Source organism: Pyrus communis, chromosome 17, assembly GCF_041283825.1.
Source record: "Pyrus communis isolate YQ-2024b chromosome 17, ASM4128382v1, whole genome shotgun sequence".
Lineage (NCBI taxonomy): Eukaryota > Viridiplantae > Streptophyta > Magnoliopsida > Rosales > Rosaceae > Pyrus > Pyrus communis.
Window position 1 is genome coordinate 15,264,461 of NC_142581.1, and position 11,807 is coordinate 15,276,267.

The following is an 11,807-nucleotide window of genomic DNA, read 5'->3' on the forward strand; positions in this document are numbered from 1 at the left end:
AAAAAAAACAAAAAACAAAAGATTCAAGGTCCAAAGATAATTAAACTAGTGGGACAGATATATTTATTTAGCATTACTCTTGCGTTTCAACGAAAAATTTGGACAACTAAGCACTCGAGATCCTTCAATCAATGCTTGAACGCCCTCTGGCCTTGAGAACCGTTCGAAGCCCTTCGAGTGGTTAAAATTCTAAAAGTTGAGAAAAGAATGGGAAAGTCTCATACAAAATTCATCCTCTTCCTTGTCACTTGCTAATCTTAATTAATTAATTAAGTTGTAACTTGAAATTGCAGTGAGGAAGCATTGTTAAGGGTAGATAGAGCGAGTTGAACAGAAGAAGGTGAGTTAGCAAGCTAACAATGTGCACATGGTCTAAATAGATGGTCTTTCTAGCGTTATTCTTTAAATAGACATGAGAATTCTCAATTTCCCTAAAAGATTTTTTGTTCTGTAGAATAAGACCATGTCCGATGCTTAAAGGTCGAACCCAAATTTAGGACCTTGTCTAACCGTCGCAAATACTTGTATGACCGTCAAATATACTTTCTAAACTACATCGGTTTTTTGGTGCGATACTTTTCTTACGACCAAAACATTGTGTCGAAAAATGTTTTTCCAACAATAAAATGTTATTTATAAGAGCGCATATTGTTTTTCCAACAATAATATGTTATTTGCGATGATCCAACTTCGTCAACAAAATTAAAAGGATACAAATACAATATTTTTGTTTTTAGAGTTAATAATATTTTCAATGTCAATTTTTATTGAAAGAATTGTTTTATACTAATCAAATCATATATTCAACTACATATACAAAAAAAAATAAAAAATCAATGTAAAAAATTTAAAAGTATTCGTTACAATCCTATGATATGTCTATCTTATAACGCTAGTTTTATATCAAGCAGAATATAATCATCAATTGGTAAGAAACCCAAACAATGAAAATTAGAAAATAAACATAAGTTGTAATGAAGAGCCTTGCATAATTTTAGCTTAAGGTGTGAGCATAGTAACCACCAATCTATACCATAAATAATGCAGTAGTCGAAGTGAAAATTAAACACACCTCCAATACATTCTTCAATTTTTCTTGTACCACCCTAAGATCAGAGGATGCTCATAAATCCAAAGAATCCAAAAAAATGTAAGGAAAGTAAAACTATATGCACAATTTAACAATTCTGATGTTTCACAGTTTGCTGAAATCCAAAACTAGCTACAAAGCTAGCACAATACATACTTTAAGTATTCTAATACTATAGCCCACACACTACATTACATATTCTAGGGTAAATTACATAAAACTACCTCAACTATTGGGCCAACCACAGTTTCATACCTCATCTTTAAAACATTTCAATGTCATACCTAATCTTACAAATTTGTTGCAATGTCATACCTTCGTTAGTTTGTCTATCAATTATTCTGTTAAATGCTGACATGGCTTGAGGTGGGGTTCACTCCCTTGATCAACTGGATTAAAAAATTAATTAAATATTAAAAAAAATTTATTTGTTTAAAAAGGTGGGATCCATCCTGTGACATCCCACATCGTCCAGGGAAATGGATCCTGTAAACCTTATATGTATATTCCCATCTCTACCTAGCACGAGCCCTTTTGGGAGCTCACTGACTTCGGGTTTTGTAAGAACTCCGAAGTTAAGCGAATTCGCGCGAGAGTAATCCCAGGATGGGTAACCCATTGGGAAGTTCCCGTGTAAGTTCCTAGAAACGAAACCGTGAGGGCGTGGTCGGGGCCCAAAGCGGACAATATCATGCTACGGTGGAGTTAAGGCCGGGATGTGGTGGGGGCCCGGGCCAGGATGTGACAATTTGGTATCAGAGCTAACCTTGGCTATAGTGTGCCGACGAGGACGTTGGGCCCCTAAGGGGGGTGGATTGTAAGATCCCACATCACCTAGGGGAGTGATCCTTATATGTATATTCCTATCCCTACCTAGCACGAGGCTTTTTGGGAGCTCATTGGCTTCGGGTTCCATGGGAACTCCGAAGTTAAGCGAGTAGCGCGCGAGAGTAATCCCAGGATGGGTGACCCATTGGGAAGTTCCCGTGTGAGTTCCTAGAAACAAAACCGTGAGGGCGTGTTTGGGGCCCAAAGCGGACAATATCGTGCTACGGTGGAGTCGGGATGTGACAATTGGGTATCAGAGCCAATCTCTGGCCAGATGTGTGCCAACGAGGACTTCGGGCCCCTAAGAGGGGTGGATTATAACATCCCACATCGCCCAGGGAAATGGATCGTGTAAACCTTATATGTATATTCCCATCTCTACCTAGCACGAGGCCTTTTAAGAGCTCACTGGCTTTGGGTTTCGTAGGAATTCCGAAGTTAAGTGAGTTTGCATGAGAGTAATCCCAGGATGGGTGACCCATTGGGAAGTTCCCGTGTGAGTTCCTAGAAACAAAACCGTAAGGGCGTGGTCGGGGCCCAAAGCGGACAATATCATGCTACGGTGGAGTCGAGCCCGGGATGTGATGGGGGCTTGGGCCAGGATGTGACACATCCCCTACAAACCCATCACCCCACCTTTTATCCCCATCAAAAATTTTCCATGTTCCCCGTCTTACCCCAACCCTATACCAAAACCACCCCAAACCCAGATCCCACCTTCACCAACATCCCCCCCAACCCCTCCCCCCCCCCCCCGGCCACTCATCCCACTCCCTCACTCATCTTTTTTCTCCCCAGAAACAAACAAATTTTGAAACAAAAAAACCCATAATTTTTTGATTTCTTGACAAACCTAGCCAAATTTCTTAGCATACTCACCATTGAAGCCTGCAAGCTGGGCATGCCGCCCTGGAAAATGTCCTAGAGCGATGAAGACCCACCTCTAGACCCAATTGCCTTCGTGTTCTCCTTCGAAAAGCTCAGAGGAGAGAGATGAGATAGAGAGAGTGGGAAATGTTTGAGTAAATGATGACGAGTAGGGAAGGTGGTTACTAAGGAGAAGACAAAGGGGACCGGGTCGAGTTCGAGCCCGTGAGAGGTGGAAATCTGGTGGAATGGAGAGACGGAGATGAACGGAGGGAGCGGGAGGAGAGGAAATGAGGGAAGGGGAGTCGAAGAGGTGGAGGAGGTGAGGTTGGGGTGACTGGAGATGGGTAAGTTCGATGTCTGGGTGAACTGGGAATAAGGGGTGGGGTGATGGGTTTGTAGGGGATGGGTCCCACCCTTTTTTAATAAAAATATTTAAATGATTTTATTTTTTGTTTTTTTAATATTTAATTAATTTTTTAATCCAGTTGGCCTAGGGAGTGGTCCTCGCTTCAAGCCACGTCAGCATTTAACAAAAGAATTGATAGACAAACTGACGGAGATATGACATTACAACAAATTCATAAGATAAAGTATGACATTGAAATGTTTTAAACAAACATTAACTTGTTTTTTTTTTTTTTTTTTTTTTGAGGTTGAAAACAGTATAAATGCATTCCAAATAGAAAAACTGTGTACTTTTGACAGCCAATAAGCTTTTGATCCTTTGATTACTAATTCTTATGGTCCTAGTAGTGTATTATCTGAGTTCATTTGCCTAAATTCCAAAGGGTGTGAAACGCTCCCTCATACGATTCCATGATTGCCAAAAGCAATCCAAATGCACTCCAACTAGAAAAATAGTTTACTTTTGATACCCAATAAGCTTTTGTACTTTTGAGTATTCATTCTTGTGGTCCTAGTAGCACATCATATTTGTTTGACTGCTTAAGTTCTAATGGTTGTCAAACGCATGCTCCAATGTTTTTCTTTATACCGAAAACTATCCAAATGCACTCCAAATAGAAAAACTGTGTACTTTGACATGCAATATACTTTTGATCTTTTGAGTACTCATTCTTAGGGTCTTAGTGGCGCATTATATGTGTTTATTTGCTTAAGTTCCAATATGTGTTAAACGAAGATTTGTTTGTTTTTTTTATTAATGCCAAAAACAGTCCAAATGCAATGCAAATAAAAAAAAAACTGTGTACTTTTGGCACCCAATAAGCTTGTGATCTTTTACGTACTAATTCTTATGGTCTTAGCAATGTATTATATAGGTTTATTTGCCTAAGTTCCAAAAGGTGTGAAACGCTTGCTCATATCATACCGTGAATGCCAAAAACTGTCCAAATGTACTCCAAATAGAAAAAATGTGTACTTTTGACACCTAATTAGGTTTTAAGCTTTTGAGTACTCATTCTTATGGTCCTGGTAGCACATTATATGCCTTAATTGCTTATATTCTAAGGGTTGTCAATCTCATGCTCCTATGTTTTTATTTATGCGGAATACAATCCAAATGCACTATTAAGGTGAGGGTTAGTTTTTAGGGGCCGGATTAGGTTAGAGTTCTTGGGGATTATTTTAATTTTGTAAGTAATAGTTATATGATTTTATTTTGTAATTGCAATTGTAGTTTTATATTTGTTTAGTTATAGAATTTAATTTTTAAATTAATAATTTCAGTTTTAATTACGTTTGTGAAAAGTGTGTCATTAGTCATTTTGGGATAAATTTGTAAAATTTAGTTACATTTTTTTAGATGAAAGGGCAAGTGCAGTTGAAATTAGTTATTTTAAGAGAATTTGTTAATTTCAATCTTAGGATAATTTTTTGGATATTGTGATTTATTTTGTATTTTAAGTATTAATTTTATTCAATTTTAAATTGTGTAGATGTCTCGGCTTATTTCTAGTGGCAGGGCTATGAGCAGTGGATCCCCCGTACCTCCTCCATCACCTCCTACTGCGAAGAGTGCTCCACTGACAATGGTGCCTCCAATGGTTGAGGTAGCAGCACCCAACGTGACATAGGCACGTCTTCGCTGGCGTTTTCGCCTAGTGCATGTCATACTCACCGGCACGCCTGCACCCCCAAGACAACATCAGCATCCACATTCGATGGTGACGGCACACACCCATGTAAAATAACAACATTCAATTTGCAAATTAATGTTAGGTTAATCAATAGTTGTTAAATATAAATTGTTGCAACTCTTATGGATATTTTATGTTCAATCCAACTTTTAGCATGCTGCAATTGTATATTGGGTGCCAAATTTTGTTATTAAATTGTTATAATTGTTGATTGGATATCCTATATTTTTATTATTGTTTGCAGGGTTTGGGAAATGTTATAATTATAGGGGAGGTTCTGCCAAAATTTCAGTAGAATTTTTACTGTATGTTTGACGTTTTTAATTTTTTTGTTGCAAAAAAAAAAAATAAATAAAAATAAAAACACCTAGGGACATTACCGATAGCTAAACACGGGGAATGTCACTCGGGTAACCAACGGGTGTATCATGATTGGAAACAACGAGCAGCATGGGGTTGCACCTACGCCAAAGCAGCATAATGCATTGGTCCACGACGTGGGACACGTTGTTCAGACCCTATGCAATGCAAATCTTGGCGCAAGAACCTAGCGGATATGAAGGGTAAGGTTCGCACCACGTCTTTAAGACCAATTGCCCTTTGCTATGGAAATCTTAGCACGAGATCTTAGCAGAGATTAAGGGTAAGGTCTTTTTGTTGGTAAGTACCTAATTTTGTTTTATTTATTTTTATATAAAGTTCAAATATAAGGGTAAGGTCCCGCGCTTCATCTACAACTACCCCATCCTAGGCAGCACTGTCACCAGCTGCCCTTGCCTGGGTGGCACCACCTTTGGCTACACCTATCTGGGCAAACAGCTCTTCAGCTGCTCCACCAATGACGCTCTCGAAGGAAAACTTAAGCAGATATTCGGAAAAAATAGCAAAAAACTCGAGGTCCTTGTTAGAAAAATCTTAGCCAGACAACATGCCAAGAAAATGATCTAAGTAGCCAAGCTTGTAGAAGTCAGCTTGACCTTTGGCAAGAATAACCTACTGGACTTCTCACTCTTCAGTTGCTTATTCTCTTCATTCAGGTTAGTACGAGCACTCTGCAACTCATCTTTTTCCTTTTTCAGTTTCTCGCTGGCAAACAACACTTCTTCCAAGTCCACTTCTTTGGACTCAAGTTTATTGGCAACATTCTTGAGTCAAACCACGTCATTATGCATGGTGAGCAGCTCTACGTCCTTGGCATCACGAGCAGACCGAAGTTCTGAAATGACATGGTCGAGGTCCTGCACTAGCATCACTTGGTCCTCAATCTGTTTTTTTTTTTTTTTGTAATGTCGTACTTCCCCTAGATCACGTCAAGTTGAGCTTTCAAGTCACTGATCTCCTAGAGAATGGTCTCAAGATGCAAAGCAGTAGGGGCAGAGACATTATATCCCTTAAATAGTTGTTAAATATAATTTGTTGCAACTGTTATGGATATTTTGTGTTCAATCCAAATTGTAGCATGCTGCAATTGTGTATTTGATGCCAAATTTTGTTATTAAATTGTTGTGATTGTTGGTTGGATATCCTATATTGTTTACTACTACTTGTAGGGTTTGGGAAATGTTATAATTATAAGAGAAGTTCTGCTGAAATTTCAATAGATTTTTTAGTGTATGTTTGACGTTTTTAATTTTTTTTGCCGCTAGAAAAAACACCTGAGGACATTGCCAATAGCTGAAGATGGGGAATGTCACTCGGGTAACCAATGGGCATATCACGATTCGAAACAACAAGAAACATAAGGCTGCACATACGCCAGAGCAACATAATGCATTGGTCCATGACGTAGGACACGTTGTTCGGACCAATTGCCCTATGCTATGGAAGTCTTGGCGCGAGATCCTGGTGAAGATGAAGGGTAAGATCCGCAACACGCCTTTTGGACCAATTGCCCTATGCTGTGGAAATCTTGGCGTGAGATCCTAGCAAAGATGAAGGGTAAGGTACACAACTTTTTATCGATAAGCACCTAATTTTGTTTTATTCATTTTTATATAAAGTTCAAATATAAAGGTAAGGTCTCGCGCTTCATTTACAGCTGCCCCTGCCTGGGTGGCACCACCTTTGGCAGCACCTATCTAGGCAGACTGATCTTTAACTGCCCCACCAACAATGCTCTTGAAGGAAAACTTAAGCAGATCCTAGGAAGAAATAGCAAAAAAATCGAGGTCATTGTCAGAAAAAGCGTAGTTAGATGGCATGCCAAGAAAATGATCTAGGTAGCCAAGCTTTTAGAAGTCAGCTTGACCTTAGGCAAGAATAACCTATTGGACTTCTCACTCGTCAGCTACTTATTCTCCTCATTCAGGTTAGTACGAGCACCCTATAACTCACATAGTTTATTTTTCAGGTTTTCGCTGGCGAACAACACTTCTTGCAACTCCACTTCCTTGGACTTAAGTCTACTGGCAACCTTCTTGAGTCAAACCATGTGATTATGCATGGCTAACAACTCTGTGTCCTTGGCATCAAGGCAGACCAAAGTTCTGAAACGGTACAGTCAAGGTCCTGCACTAGCATCACTTGAACCTTAATCTATTTTTCTGCAACGCCCTAATTCCCCTAGATCATGTCAAGCTGAGCCTTCAAGTTATTGATCTTCTAGCAAGCAGTCTTAAGCTGCAGAGCAGTGGGGGTAGATACATCAGATCGCTTCAAAATGGCAAGTTCAAACTTCAACTCTTTAATTTTCTTAATAGCCTAGCAAACTTCTGCTACCATGGCTGCCACTAATCTCCTTAGCAATCTTGGCGTCATCCTCCTTTATACGCATGTACTCAGTTGCCAAGATCATAGATTTCTGCATCATAATAAGCAGGGAATCCCTCCGTGAATGAGCCTCTTGCCTCACAAAGAAACTGGAGTCGATAACCTTGTTTACGCCATCAAAGAAATTGGCACATGCTTCCGTGTCCTTAAGCAGATTGGGCTTTAATAGCGCATGGATCTTGGAAAACTCTCCCAAGGTAGGCTTGGCAGGGCGTTCCTAGCTATTATGCGAGTAAGCGCTACTTTCTCAACATGAGGGGATGGCCTTGACGCTGTCTTAGCAGTGGAATCATCATCCTTGCTCATTATCGCTGCATGTTTCTCCAAAATTAGATCAAACTTGGGTACTAAAGGATGTCTCGAAATAAACCTAGGCACAGAGAGGACAATAGAACTCCTTCACTGCGCAATCCTGTCAACGATTGTTCTAGCAACCCTGGGAGCAACAAGCTTCACGGGCTGGGATTCGGCGACTTTTTTCTTAAACTTTGAAGAACATAAGTCAATCACGAGCCTCTCAGCAATGGACGGGCCCTCGCAACCAATGGCTCTCGAGCAGAAGACGAAGATCTCTTTTTTCAACCTCCACTAGCAACAGGCTCCACAGTAACGATTGGACGGGAAAACGCCTCATCCTTGGTCCTCTTAAACTCCTTATTTGGTGGTAGTCCACCTTTCTCTCGACGGAGATGACTGAGCAACTAGTGCCATTCACGATATTTAGTAGGGATCCCCAAAGTAATGTGCACCTTCTTCATGTCTGGAGAAGTCTTGGGAGTTGAGCTGAATTTCAAATCTACATAAACAACGGAAAACAAATCAAAAGGCAACTCAACAAAAAGTATAAAGTAACTTAGAGACTAAACAGCCCATTTACCATCGATGAAAGCAGTCGGAACACGCAGCCCATGTAAGGAGTCAGATTCCCACTCTCAGTTGATTTCTAAGGTCTCATTGGCCCCGTCATGATCCATTTTACTACAATGATCGAAGAGCTCATGGCGGGTCCTTAATTGCCCGACACCATCGACTTGGCATATGTCAAAGGAGTACCAAAACTCATTGGTAGTCAGGTCCAAGTCAAAGAATCTGCTCAAGTTATGGAACTCCACCATCATGCGGACCACGTTCGGAGAGCACTACATAGGAGCACACTTTATGGAACAGATCACCTCCTGGAAGAATTGAGGCATAAGAAAAGTGAACCCTAACACAAAGTAGTAGGGGTGAAACTTGATAGCTTTCCTAAACTCATATGGTTCACGGCTGCTTGCTTCATGCGCACCTTAGATGAAATTGCGTGCTTAAACATCTCGAGGAAGTCTCTGAATTGCTCACTAGAACCTATCTTGACATGACCAGTCCTGAAGTAACCTAGCTTACTTGCAGATCTGCCCTGGCAATACAACGGCAGAATAAATTCATCATTCTAGTGGCTTGAGGAAGACATGTTCTAAAAAAATCCTACAACGGCGCAAGGAATTTTTTTTAGAAGGTTGCTTGAAGAAGAAACACCAAAAAAAAAAAAAAAAACATGTAGGAGCCTAGCGCTTCATGGCCCAGCCATAACCAATTGGCCACGGGCCCAAGACCACAGAAGCTTAGCAACCATGCCAAGCCTCACTACCTGGCCCTTTTTTTCTCCTCCAGTGGGCCATCTCAGCTTAAAAAGGGCAATAGCCCACAAAGGAAGTGAAGGGGGGTTGACGCCCTCGTGCTTCTATCTTTCTCCTTGATGCGAGATTTATACGCACACAAATTAAACCCTCTTTTTTGACAATTGTAGTAAGTATGTAAGTAGGGATCGTTTTGGACCGGGGATTAGGAGGGATTGTTAATCACTTGGAAACTGACTCAAAAACGTAAAAACACAATATAAAACACTATACTAGACTCAAAGAATGCAAAACTAAACTTTAAAACACTAAAACAAACCAAAAGACTCAAACAGTACCCAAAGCACTCGAAACTGCCTTAAAAATACTTTCTGGGCAGTTTTGAGCACCTTGAGTACTTTGGACGAATTTGGGAAATAAATTTAATCAAAACTCTTAGAAACACAAACTAAAAGTATTTCTAACTAATCTAACACTTTAAAAGAAATGGGGGATTGGTTTTGACGAAATTAAAATTAAAACAGAAACTTGGAATTAAAACAGATTCTAAAAACAAAATTAATGAAATAGAATGATGAAAAACTAGTTAGAGGGTTCCTTATCCACACATGAACATAAGCATATAATTTGACTCCCAATTATGACTTCAACAAACGATGAATGACAATGCTCCAAGTTAATTAGGTCCGCTTAAATTAACTTTCAGATTTCCCTAGATTCATTGGATTGGATGATTGCATACGACAATCCAAAGCATTCCTAATCAAAGTCCCTAACCATGGAATACGCATGATAGAGACATTTAACAAAGATCATTAAGTTCAACGGAAATCATAAACATCGACTAGGCATTCATAACTATGGAATACGCATGTTAATCCAGCCTAGGGTTTACTAAACACAATCGTGACTAGCGATTTTTACTACTCATGAATATAAGTTCATAACGATTAGGTGAAATTCCCTTATATCCTAGCATCAAGTTTAGGCATGCAAATTAAGTGTCGACCCTCAACCCACATACATAAACAAGTTCTTAATCAAAACAGAAAAGTAAACCACATCTAAAGTTCATGAATTCATAACTGGAGTAAATCAAATCATAACCAACATATGTTCATGGCTTCAAATTCGCCTCTAACTAAAAAGAAATTAGTTCCACATGTTTAACATAATTGAACAACAAGTTAAATTAAACATGAAAACAAAAACAAGAAAAGAAAGAACAAATTGATGGAATGGAATGAATGGAAAGTTAGCTACGGGGTTCATCTCCACATATGTTATACTTGCATAATAAAATGATTTCCAATTGCGTTTCAATAAACCATGAATTCTCAACACCCCAAGTTAACCGTGATGCACTAATTAACCTTCAAATCTTCCTAACGTTATTGAATTGGATGATTGCATACAACAACCCAAAACATTCCCCACAAGTCCCCTACATGATTGCATAATAGAGATACAAGCAAGAATCATTACGCTCTATGAAAATTATAAGTGTTGACGAGGCATTTGTAACTATGAATGCATGATACTCTTGCCAAGAATTCATTTAACGCGATTGTTTATAAGCAACCTCCACTACTTGTGAATATAAGTTCGTAACTATTAGGTGAAACTCACTTATATTCTAGCGTCATATTCATGCATGAAAATTAAGTGTGCACTCTTAATAAACATACATAAATAAGTTATCAATCAAATAGTTAAACAAATTGAATCCACAACTTATGAAACGCAATTAGAAGTAATCAAATCAAAATGCAAGCATAAACATATATTTCGAATTCCCTCATAACTTTGAAATCAAAGAAACACCTAAACATTCCAACAACTCAAACTTGAATTGTATGAACGTTTAGGCACTCTTCTCTTCCATTCCTCATACGTACAAAACAAAGAGTATTGAAATTAAACATTGAAATCAAAGAAACACCTAAACATTCCAACAACTCAAACTTGAATTGTATGAACGTTTAGGCACTCTTCTCTTCCTCTTCGTTGTGGCACAAGGTCTAAGGTGAGTTTGATGGTGTGAATGGTTTGGGGAGTGGTGAAAATGGAAGGATGGTGTTTGGATTGTAAGGGAGAGCACGGCAAGGGTGTTTGATGTCTACATTCTGAAATGGAAGAGTGAATATGGAAGAGTGTATGAATGAGTGAATTGAGGTGTGTTTTGGTAATGGGAACGCAAGGGTTTTTATAGGAGGAGTGGAGGTGTATATGGCTGTTTGTTTAAAATGCATGTGCTTGGTTAATGATAGAAAACAGCTAGGAAAGCATGTGAAAGATGGAATTGCATGTGTGTGCATGTGAAATTTGCCAAGATGCATGTGTTGAATGCTGGAAAGGTAGGGAACTCACGGCATGGGCTTGTTGTTGAAGGGAATGCATGTGATTTGGCTGAATTGAAAGGAGAATGTGCACGGTTTTGAAGAGTTTCTGGAATGTTGAATATGCATGTGAATTAAAGCTAGAGTGATGATGATGAATGCATGTGCTTTGACAGGAAATGAAGGAGATAATGCA